Raw genomic sequence first — 9,714 nt, 5'->3', positions numbered from 1 at the left:
GTCCTCCTTTGTTTCCAGGTGGGAGCTGGGGTCTGTCAGTCCTGTCAGCCATGAGGACCTGATGTGGGCCACCCTTGGCCAAGTGTCCTTCAGATCCACACTTAACGCAAGTGAGTGGGAGCTTCCTCTCTACTCCCTTGCCTACCTGTGGCTCTCGTCTATGACACTGTCTACTGAAGTGGCCCAGCTTTCCACAGTGGAAGCAATTCTGACCTCCTTGGTGGCACTGCTTCTTGGCCTTTAATGCCTTTGCTTTGGCTTCAGTTTGGGGAGGGGCAGGAGTTTCCTTCTTCGCTTTCGGTGCCATTTTCATAGAAAGGCTATTTCCAACTTTTTGAGAAAACACCAGACCACCTTCCATAGTGGCTGTACCATTTTACATTTTCACCAGCAGTGATTAACTAGTTTTTAAAATACTTTTTAGGGGGGGAGGGGGGAGGGGTTTGTGTGGGGAGAAGGGTGCAACAATGAATGAATGAAATCTCCAAATCTCTGTAGATGTTCATTGAAATGAAAAATAAACAACCTAAATTTAAAAAAAAACTTTTTAGAAGAATAGTCTCTAAAGTCACATGATTCACATATGTATATACTTGATGGCTTGGTAAAACTACATCCATCAGCATTAGAGCACATCTGATCTGCACAATATCTGGAAAAATCTTACCATTCCATCTCATATGAAGACATTTGGGCACGTGGAACCCAGAGGGAGCTCTGGTGGAGCGGTCCTTAGTTGTACTAATAAGCCAAAGGCTGCTCTTCTTGGGTGGTTCAAATCCACCACTAACTCAGCAGGAGAAAGATGGACAATCTCCTCTCATGTGATTTACAGCCTCCAAAAAATGTGCTGGAAGTTCAGATAGGAGTCAGTTCTGATTCACCATGTTTGAGTTGTGGTAGAATTAGCTTAGTCACAATCAACATTCATGACAACAACAGTCAAGAAACCAAAAGACTGGAAAAATCTACTGTTAAGGACCTTTCCAAAGTTCAGAAGAGCAATGATGTTAGTTTAACAACTAAGATATGTCTGATCCAAGTTTTGGTATATCCAGTTACTTCCTATGCATTAAAAAATTAGACAATGAATAAAGATGAAAGATGAAGATTCAGCGCTCTTGAAATGTGGTGTGAACTCTGATCCTGATGCCATAGTCTCTTCATATAGTTCAGCTTCTGGAGTTAATAGATTGAATAGGTATGGAGAAAGGGTACAGACTTTATATACATCTTTCTTGATTTTAAACCATGTAGTGTTCCCTTGTTCTGTTTGGATAACTGCATCTTGGTCAACATATGTGTAGATTGGCCATGACTGCTAGAAGAACAATTCTGTCTTAGAGGAGGTACAATCAAGCTACTCCTTAGAGGCAAGGATGGTGAAACATTTTCTCATGAACTATGGGCATGTTGTGAAGATAGGCCAGTCCTTGGAAAAATACATCATGCTGGGAAAGGTGGAAAATCAGGGCAGATGAAGTCATCAACAAGGTGGACTGACATACAGTCACTGTAACAATACACTTATTAGAGATCATGAGAACGGCGCAGGATAGAGTAAATTTCAGATCTGTTGTTCATCGGGTCATTATTAATGTCCCTTCTGGCTAGTGGCTCCTCCCTGGCCTAAGTCAACAAGTCTAAGGAATGTGCTCCGAACCCACTCATCCTTGTTCACATCCTTAGCCCTCTCCCAGCACCCTCCAAGTTCTTTCATCCACTTCTATTGGGCCTCCATGCCAATCTTGCACTGACTCCTCCTTAAGCCCCCCACTTGGCTACGTCCAGGGTATACATGAGTATCCTGACAGCAGCAGCAGGGTGTGACCCATCTGCCACCCTCGTCACATGTCCAGGTGACTGTCACACCTCCTAGCTGACTACTGTATCCACACCTCATTCTAGTCAATCTCCAGCCAGTAGTCAAAACCTAAAGGATCTTATTTTTAAAAAAGGAACTGACATTCTGCCTAAAACCCTTACATCTCCCCACTGTCAATCAGCCCTTGCCTTGGCCTGTCAAGCTGAGATAATTCCATTTCTGTACCTCCTCACTCCTGGACAAATATTTTTCCAGCCACCTGCCAAACAACTCCCTTCTCAGAACCTTTGCACAAGCTGTTCACAGTGCATAGGACATCCTTCCTCTGAATCCTGGTGGGCTACTTCCCTATTCTCATTAAGGCATTTTCCCTTTAAAATTCCAGAACCAGCAGGTCACCAGAAAGGCCTCTGGGTTAAGCACTTGACTGCTAACTGAAAGGTAAGTGGTTCAAACCCACTAGTCACTTGTGGAGCTACCTGTGGCTGTCTAGGACCCTCATGAGAATTCAACTCTGTTAGTGGGTCACTGTGAATCGAAATTTGGCTTGAAAGCAGTGCAGGGGGTTGGGTTGGTGGGGAATTTGTTTATTTGGTTGGGTGGGGTTTTTTTAAAGGCAACAAAGATGTGTTGAAATACAGAAATGCTCAAAGATGTGCTTTGTTTTGTCTTAAGCTTGTCTTGGTTATCTAGTGTTGCAATAACAGAAATTCCACAAGTGCTCTAACAAACAGGAGTGTATTTTCTCAGTTTAGGGGGCTTGCAGCCCAATTTCGGGAAGGCTACCTCTAGGGGAAGGCTTTCTCTCACTGATGGGTTGAGGGATCATCCTTGTCTCTTTAAACCGTTGCTCCAACGCAACCTCCATGTGGCTTATCTCTCTTCATTCATCTCTGCTTCTTTTACTTATTGGTCTAATCTCTTTCATATCCGAAAGATTTTTTGTTTAAAACACACCCACATTAATTCTGTCTCATTAACATAATAAAAGTAGCTCAGTCCTAAGCAGAATTATTGCTACAGGCTAGCTGTTGTCGTAACGGGGCTGTGTGGTTGACAACTACTCATAGGGACCATGAAAAGCAGATGGAAACCTCATGCTGTCCTGTGCCGCCCCGCCCTTCCCTCCTCTGCGAGCTCAAGCTCATTGCTGTGGTCACTCTGTCAACCCATCTCATTGACTGTCTTCCTCTCTCTCTCTTTTTTTAAGTTTAAATGCATTTTATTTTTAGACAACCTACAACATTTTTTCCTTTGAAAACAACAACAATAACATTAACAACGACGAGAGAGAGCTACATTGGCCTAGTGGACAGAAAGTTATGCTACCAAGCCCAAGGTGGGTGATTTTAATCTATGGCACTCAGGCCTGGTTCAAATTGTTTTTCTGTCGAACATTCTTCTAGGTGGTATAGCACTGGTCTGTGCATTGCTGTACTGAGGTAACTCATGTTTGCTGTGATGGTAAACACTGTGACACTGATGCACCAAATGTGGTAATGTTTACCCATTGTGGTCAGCTGTGAAGTAATCCCAGACTGACTGAGGGGAGTAATAAAGAAAGAAGATGGGAGGCATTGCCTTGCCTGTCAGCATACCTAAAAATCTCCTCCCTATTGAGTCAGAATCGCCTCACAGCTGACCCTCCTCCAGGTTTCAAAGACTGTAAATCACAGAGAGGTCCCCCAGCTTCCTCCCAAGGAGCTGTGGGTTTGGGTTTGCAGCACAGCTCCCTACAGGCTAGGCCACCAAACTCCCTGCCAGCATGAAGTGTGATTTTACTAGTGCTCACAAGCAAGACGCTTCTCAAACAGTGCCACTTTCTTGCTTCTTCGGAGAAATCTAGACTCACTTTGCCATAAGAAGTCCATAACATGTTGAGTGAGGGGGGAAAAAACCAAATACTAAGGAGATGAAATGTACAAATGACTTTGCTAATAATCAGTTGACTTATTCTGAACAGAAACATAATAGACCCTGGAAAAATGGGAAAAAAGTGTAGACTATATCTTTTAAAGTTCAGAATTACTGAAGCATGGGGAACTCCAGTGGTCTCATGGGTAAGCATTGCATTGCCAAGCCAGAATTACTGGAGCAGTTAAGCTCTCACCATAGATGCCCTTTAGACTTTGAGCTGAAACTTCTCTGCAGATCTCTTTTCAGCTAAATGACTGGTTCATAAAATAAACAATAACTGATTCATAACATAACAAATCTCTGATGACTATTGTGCTCCTTAAAAATTAATCATTCAACCATCTTTTACTTTATAACATTGATTACAGTGCTCAAAATGTCAGATCATCCATTTATTTTATAATGCCGTTCTCATCTTAATAAGTGTTTGTTTTTGTTGTTGTTTGCCATAGAGTCAGAACTTACCCATAGTTGACCTTTCAGAGGTTTTTCAGAGGCATTTAATCACTCCAGAGATTGCCCATCCTTCTCCACAGAGCTGCTGGTGGCCTTGAACCACCAGAGCTCCCTTAATTAGTGTCTATTATTTACTTCTTTTTCTTTTACTCTCTCCTTCCCCATCCTGGAACCATACTAGAATGATTGCATGTGTCCACCTCACTTTAGCATTTTTAATAGCAGCCTTGGATTTGTCTTTTGTAACTGACTTATTTCACATAGCATATCTTCTGGATTCATCCACATCATGCAGTTTTTCCTAAATCTTACATTGTGTCTATAAAAAAAAAACAAAACAACCCTTGTGTGTGTGACCAAATAGACAGCATTTGCTCTAAAGCAAATAAGAGCACGTGAAGGAGTTGGGGGAAAAGAAATATGAGAACTAGTGGAAATAAAATAGAAGTGAGAATCTTTTTTTTTTTTTTAAATTTTTGTGTGAGTGTACCGTCAAATCAGATCTGACTGGTACAGGAGGAGATTGTCCCTCCTTTTTCCGGCAGAGCATCTGGTGGATTTGAACCGTGTGCCTCTGGGATTGTAGTTGCAGCTCCTTACCACTAGGCCACCAGAGCTCCCCTAGAAGTGAGAATCTTGATATAGTGAGGAAAATATATCACAAAATATTATTTTAAAACAAAAACCAGATGGCTTTGGTTTCATGAACACTCCGTCCATTTGCTTGGTGACTATACCCAGTGCCTCTGTCATAACTCCATTTGCAGAACTTGAGCTGTGTCCCAAAAGCTTGAGATACTGTTTCTATTTGCTCAGAACAATAGGGGAAGAAGGTGAGTCAAGAACTGAAGGAGGTCGGCTAGTGGGAGGCAAGGGTAGTGGGCAGCCATTATCCAGCGGTAGCCAGGCTGAGGACCCGCGCTGCCCTCTCTGCTTCCCCACACCTTTCAGTGACTGTTGTGGCACTCCAGCTAGCGGGCAGGCGGAGGTCTCCTCTCTTCTCCCGCTGGGGGCGGGGTGCCCGCAGCTCCAGGAACAGGGATCGCCCCCATGAACGACAAGGCAGTCGCAGAGGAGCTGACCAGTGGGCCGAGAAGTTGAATGAGTGTAAACAGCTTAAGGAGAACCAAGTGCAGATCTTGTGTGAAAAGGCGAAGGACGTTTTAACATAAGAATCAAATGTGCAAGAGGTTCGCTGCCCTGTCACTGTTTGTGGAGATGTTCATGGCCAATTCCATGATCTTATGGAACTCTTCAGAATTGGTGGGAAATCGCCAGAGAGAAGGTATTTCTGCGGGGGTGACTCCATTGTTAGTGGTGGTGGTAACTATGTAGACAGGCTGTTATTCAGTGCAGACTGTAACTCTTCTTAAGTCTTTATATGTGCGTTATACTGAGCACATTTCAATATTCAGAGGAAACCATGCAAGTCGACAAATTACCCAAGCATATGGTTTTATAATGAATGTCTCAAAAAATATGGAAATGAACTGTTTCGAAATATTTTACAGATCTCTTTTATTATCTCCCACTTCCTGTTTGAGTAGATGGTCAGATATTCTGTCCTCATGCTGACCTCTCTGCCTATAGATACACTGGGTCAGATCCAGATGATCAAGGTGGGTGGGGTATTTCTTCACATGGTGCAGGCTACACATTTGGACAATACATTTCTGAACCTTTCAGCCATGCCAATGGTCTCACACTGGTTTCTTTCTCTTGCTCACCAGCTTGTAATGGAGGAACAGAATTGGTGTCATGTCAGAATGTGTTTACAATTTTCAGTGCACCGAATTATCGTTGTTACCGCTGTGGGAAGCAGGCTGCTATCATGGACCTAGATGATACTTTAAAATATTTCTTCCTGCCTAGTGGCAAGAAGCTGCACTGCAATCCCAGAGGTACATGGTTCAAATCCACCAGATGCTCTGCCGGAGAAGGAGGAACAATTTCTTCCTGTACCAGTCAGATCTGATTTGACAGTACATGCGCAGAAAATAATAAAATTTTTAAAAAACACACACAAAAAAAATATTCCTTCCTCCAGTTTGACCCAGTGCCTCATCCTGGAGAGCCTCATGTTACCAGATGCACCCCTGACTGCTGCCTGTAGATCTGCTTCGGGGAGACCCTGCCTTTGTACGTATAGTATACCTGGTTTTAGATAGATAGATAGATAGATAGATAGATAGATAGATAGATAGATAGATAGATAGATATTATATATATGTTGATACACACACACACACACACACACACACACACACACACACACACACATATATATATCTCAACAGTAATCTATGTGTTTCTGTAAAAAGGTGGAATGGAATCTTGGCATTAAACCACATCATGGACCAAAAAGTGCCATATCAATGATGACTATTTGAACTTTTAGCACAGTTTTGGACTGAAATTCAGTACATCACTATGTCCTAGCTCAGTCACAGACTGACAGTTTGCCTGCTGTATTTGTAATAATCATTTTCCTCTGGACTGTTCAAACAAACAAAAAACAAGGTAACCAATTCTTTTATCTCCTTTTGCTCTTAAGATTTTCGTTGTAGCATTTAACTGTCATGGACTGATAAAATTGGAATTTTATTTTTAAGGAAAATTCACGAACTAACTTCCACTTAACCCACTGTTGTTGTTATGTGCCGTCGAGTTACCTGTGACTCACAGCAAGCTGTTTACAACAGCCCTAAACCCTGCTCTATCCTGTGCCAATCTTATTGTCTCTGACACATCTACCCTCATTATCCCAGTCACTGAATCAATCCACCTCATTGAGAGTCTTCCTCTCTTGCGTGGTCCCTCCACTCCTCTCCAAGGACTGGTCCTGCCTTGCAACACGTTCAAAGTATGTCTGACAAAGCTTCAGAATCCTTGCCTCCAAGGACCAGCCTTGTCTCACCCTCTCTAGGATGAAGTTGTTCTCCTAGCAGTCCATGGTATATTCAATACTCTTTTCCAACACCACAGCTCAAAGGCATCAATTCTTCTATTATCCCTAGCCATTGTCTAGCTCTCTGATTCATAGCAAGTAATTACAAAGGCTATGGTCTGGATCAGACACATCTTAGTCTCCAGACTGACATCGTTGCTCTTCAGCACTTTGGAGAAGTCTCTGACAGCAGACTTTCCCAATGCAATTAATCTTTTAATTTCCTGGCTGCTAGTACCAAAAGTGTTGATTGTGGTGCCAAGCAAACTAAAGCTGTTAACAATCTCAACTTTTTACTGTCTATCATGATGCTGCTAATTGGCCCAATGGTGAGCATCTTTGTTTTCTTGATAATGAGTTTTAATCCATATTGAAGGCTGAAGTTCTTGACCTTCTGCAGCACTTCAGGTCTTCCTCAGTTTCAGCAAACAGGGTTGTATCATCTGCATAATGCAGGCTTTTGATGAGTCTTTCTCTAATTCTGATGCCACATTCCTCCTCATAGAGCCCAGGTTCCTGGATGATCTGTGCTGCATATGATTGAAAAGGAATAGATAGGACACATCCCTGGCCTATACCCTTCCCAATTTTGAACCATGCAGGATTTCCTTGTTCTGTTCTAATGATTAACTCCTGGCCCAAGGACAGGGTTTGCAAAAGCACGACTAAGTGTTCTGAGATTCCCATTCTTCTCAATATTGGCCACAGTTTGTCATGATGCACACAGTCAAATGCCTTTACATAGTCAATGAAAATACAGATAAACATTCCTCTGGCACCCTCCGCTTTCAGTCAAGATCCATCTAACATTAGCTATAAGATCTAGAGTACCATGGCCTCTTCTAAACCCAGCCTGAACTTCAGAGAGTTCTCTGTTGATGCGCTGTTCCAGTAGTTTTTTGATAGTTTTCAGCAGAATCTTGCTTGCATGTGATATTAATGATATTGTTCAATAATTTCGATACTCTCGGGTCATCTTTCTTTCAAATGGGGACAAATGTGGATCTCTTCCAGTCAGTTTGGTCAGGTGGTTGTCCTCCAGATTTCTTGGCACAACTTGGTGAGTACATCCAGGGGAGCATCTGTTTGTTGAAATATGTCAATTATCATCAATTCCTGGAGCCTTGTTTTTTGCCAATTCTTTCAGAGTAGCTTGAACTTCTTCATCACCACAGGCTCTTGCTTATATGTTGTTCCATTAAATTCTTTTTAAAATTTTTTAAATTATTAATTTCAATGAAAATTTACAGAGACTGGATTTCCATTAATTCATTGTTGCACTTTTCTCCCTGCCCACCCCTACCTCCAGTACACTCCTCTCTCGGAAAAGTAAAAGAAAAATTTTTTCATTGTTTTACAATCCCTCCCCCAGGTTCACTCCACTATGCAGCCTTTGCTCTGGACTTCCGTGATGACAAAAATACCTAATAACATATCCCTTTTAAACAGTTTTCTCCCTCATCTGTTTGAACGCAGTATACATTATTGAACACATCTTAGTCTCCCCCCACTCCCATCTTCCATTGACCTCCTTGATGTTGCAAGGAGGGACTGGTCCTTGGAAAGAGACATCATGTTTAGCAGAGTGGAGGGGCGGTGAAAGAGAGGAAGACCTTTGATGAGATGGATCAATTCTGACTGGAGCGGTGGGGAAAAGTGTGTTTGAGATGGCTAGGTTGGCACAGGATAGAACAGCGTTTAGAGCTCTTGTACATAGGGTCTCTATGAGTCGCAGGTAACTCGATGGCACATAACAACACCACCCCAACCCCGAAGTCAGTCCTGTTTTAAAACAGTGGTACCATGCAGTATTTGTCATTTTGTGACTGAGATACTTTACTCAGCATGATGTCCTCCAGGATCATCCATTTTGAATAATATTGCATGAGTTCCTTGTTTTTCAATGCAGCGTAGTATTCCATTGTGTGAATATACCACAGCTTCTCTATCCATTCGTTTGTTGATGGGCACTTAGGTTATTTCCAACTACTTGCTGTTGTGAGCAAAGCTACGATAAACATGGGTGTGCATATATCTGCATGAGTGGCAGTTATGGTCTCTTTGGGGTACATTCTCAGTAGTGGAATTGCTTAGTCAAATGGTATCTCTATTTGCAACTTTTGGAGAAAGCACCACACTGTCTTTCACAGTGGTCGTATCATTTTATGCTTCCACTAACAGTGAATACGGGGTCCAGTTTCTCTACAACCTTGCCAGCATTTGTTGCTTGCTGTTCTGTTAAATTTTGCTATTCTTACTGGGTGAGATGATATCTCATAGTTTTTTGAATTAAATTCTTCTATGTCAGCCAATTCCTTTTAGTACAATGACTGTAAACTCTTTCCATCTTCTTTTAATGCTTCCTGGATCATTTAATATTCTGCCCAAAGCATCCTTAAGTATTGCAATTTGAGGCTTGAATTTTTTCTTGTTTCTTCAGCTTAAGAAATGTCTAGCGCATTCAGCTGTTTTGATTTTCTGACTCCAGCTCTTTGCACATTTAATATTTTACTTTGTCTTCCCGAGATACCCTTTGAAATATTGTCTTCAGCTCCTTAATTATTTTTTT

General features: G+C 42.0%; 1 pseudogene; it reads left to right on the top strand.

Moving 5' to 3' along the window:
* Positions 1-5,248: 5,248 nt before the first annotated feature.
* Positions 5,249-6,311, top strand: LOC102877338 (annotated as a pseudogene).
* The last annotated feature ends 3,403 nt before the right edge of the window (positions 6,312-9,714 follow it).

The sequence above is a fragment of the Elephantulus edwardii genome, unplaced genomic scaffold, assembly GCF_000299155.1.
Source record: "Elephantulus edwardii isolate Elephantulus edwardi_28Jun2011 unplaced genomic scaffold, EleEdw1.0 scaffold00209, whole genome shotgun sequence".
NCBI classification, from domain to species: Eukaryota; Metazoa; Chordata; class Mammalia; order Macroscelidea; family Macroscelididae; genus Elephantulus; species Elephantulus edwardii.
This window is presented reverse-complemented; position numbering and strand designations above follow the sequence as displayed.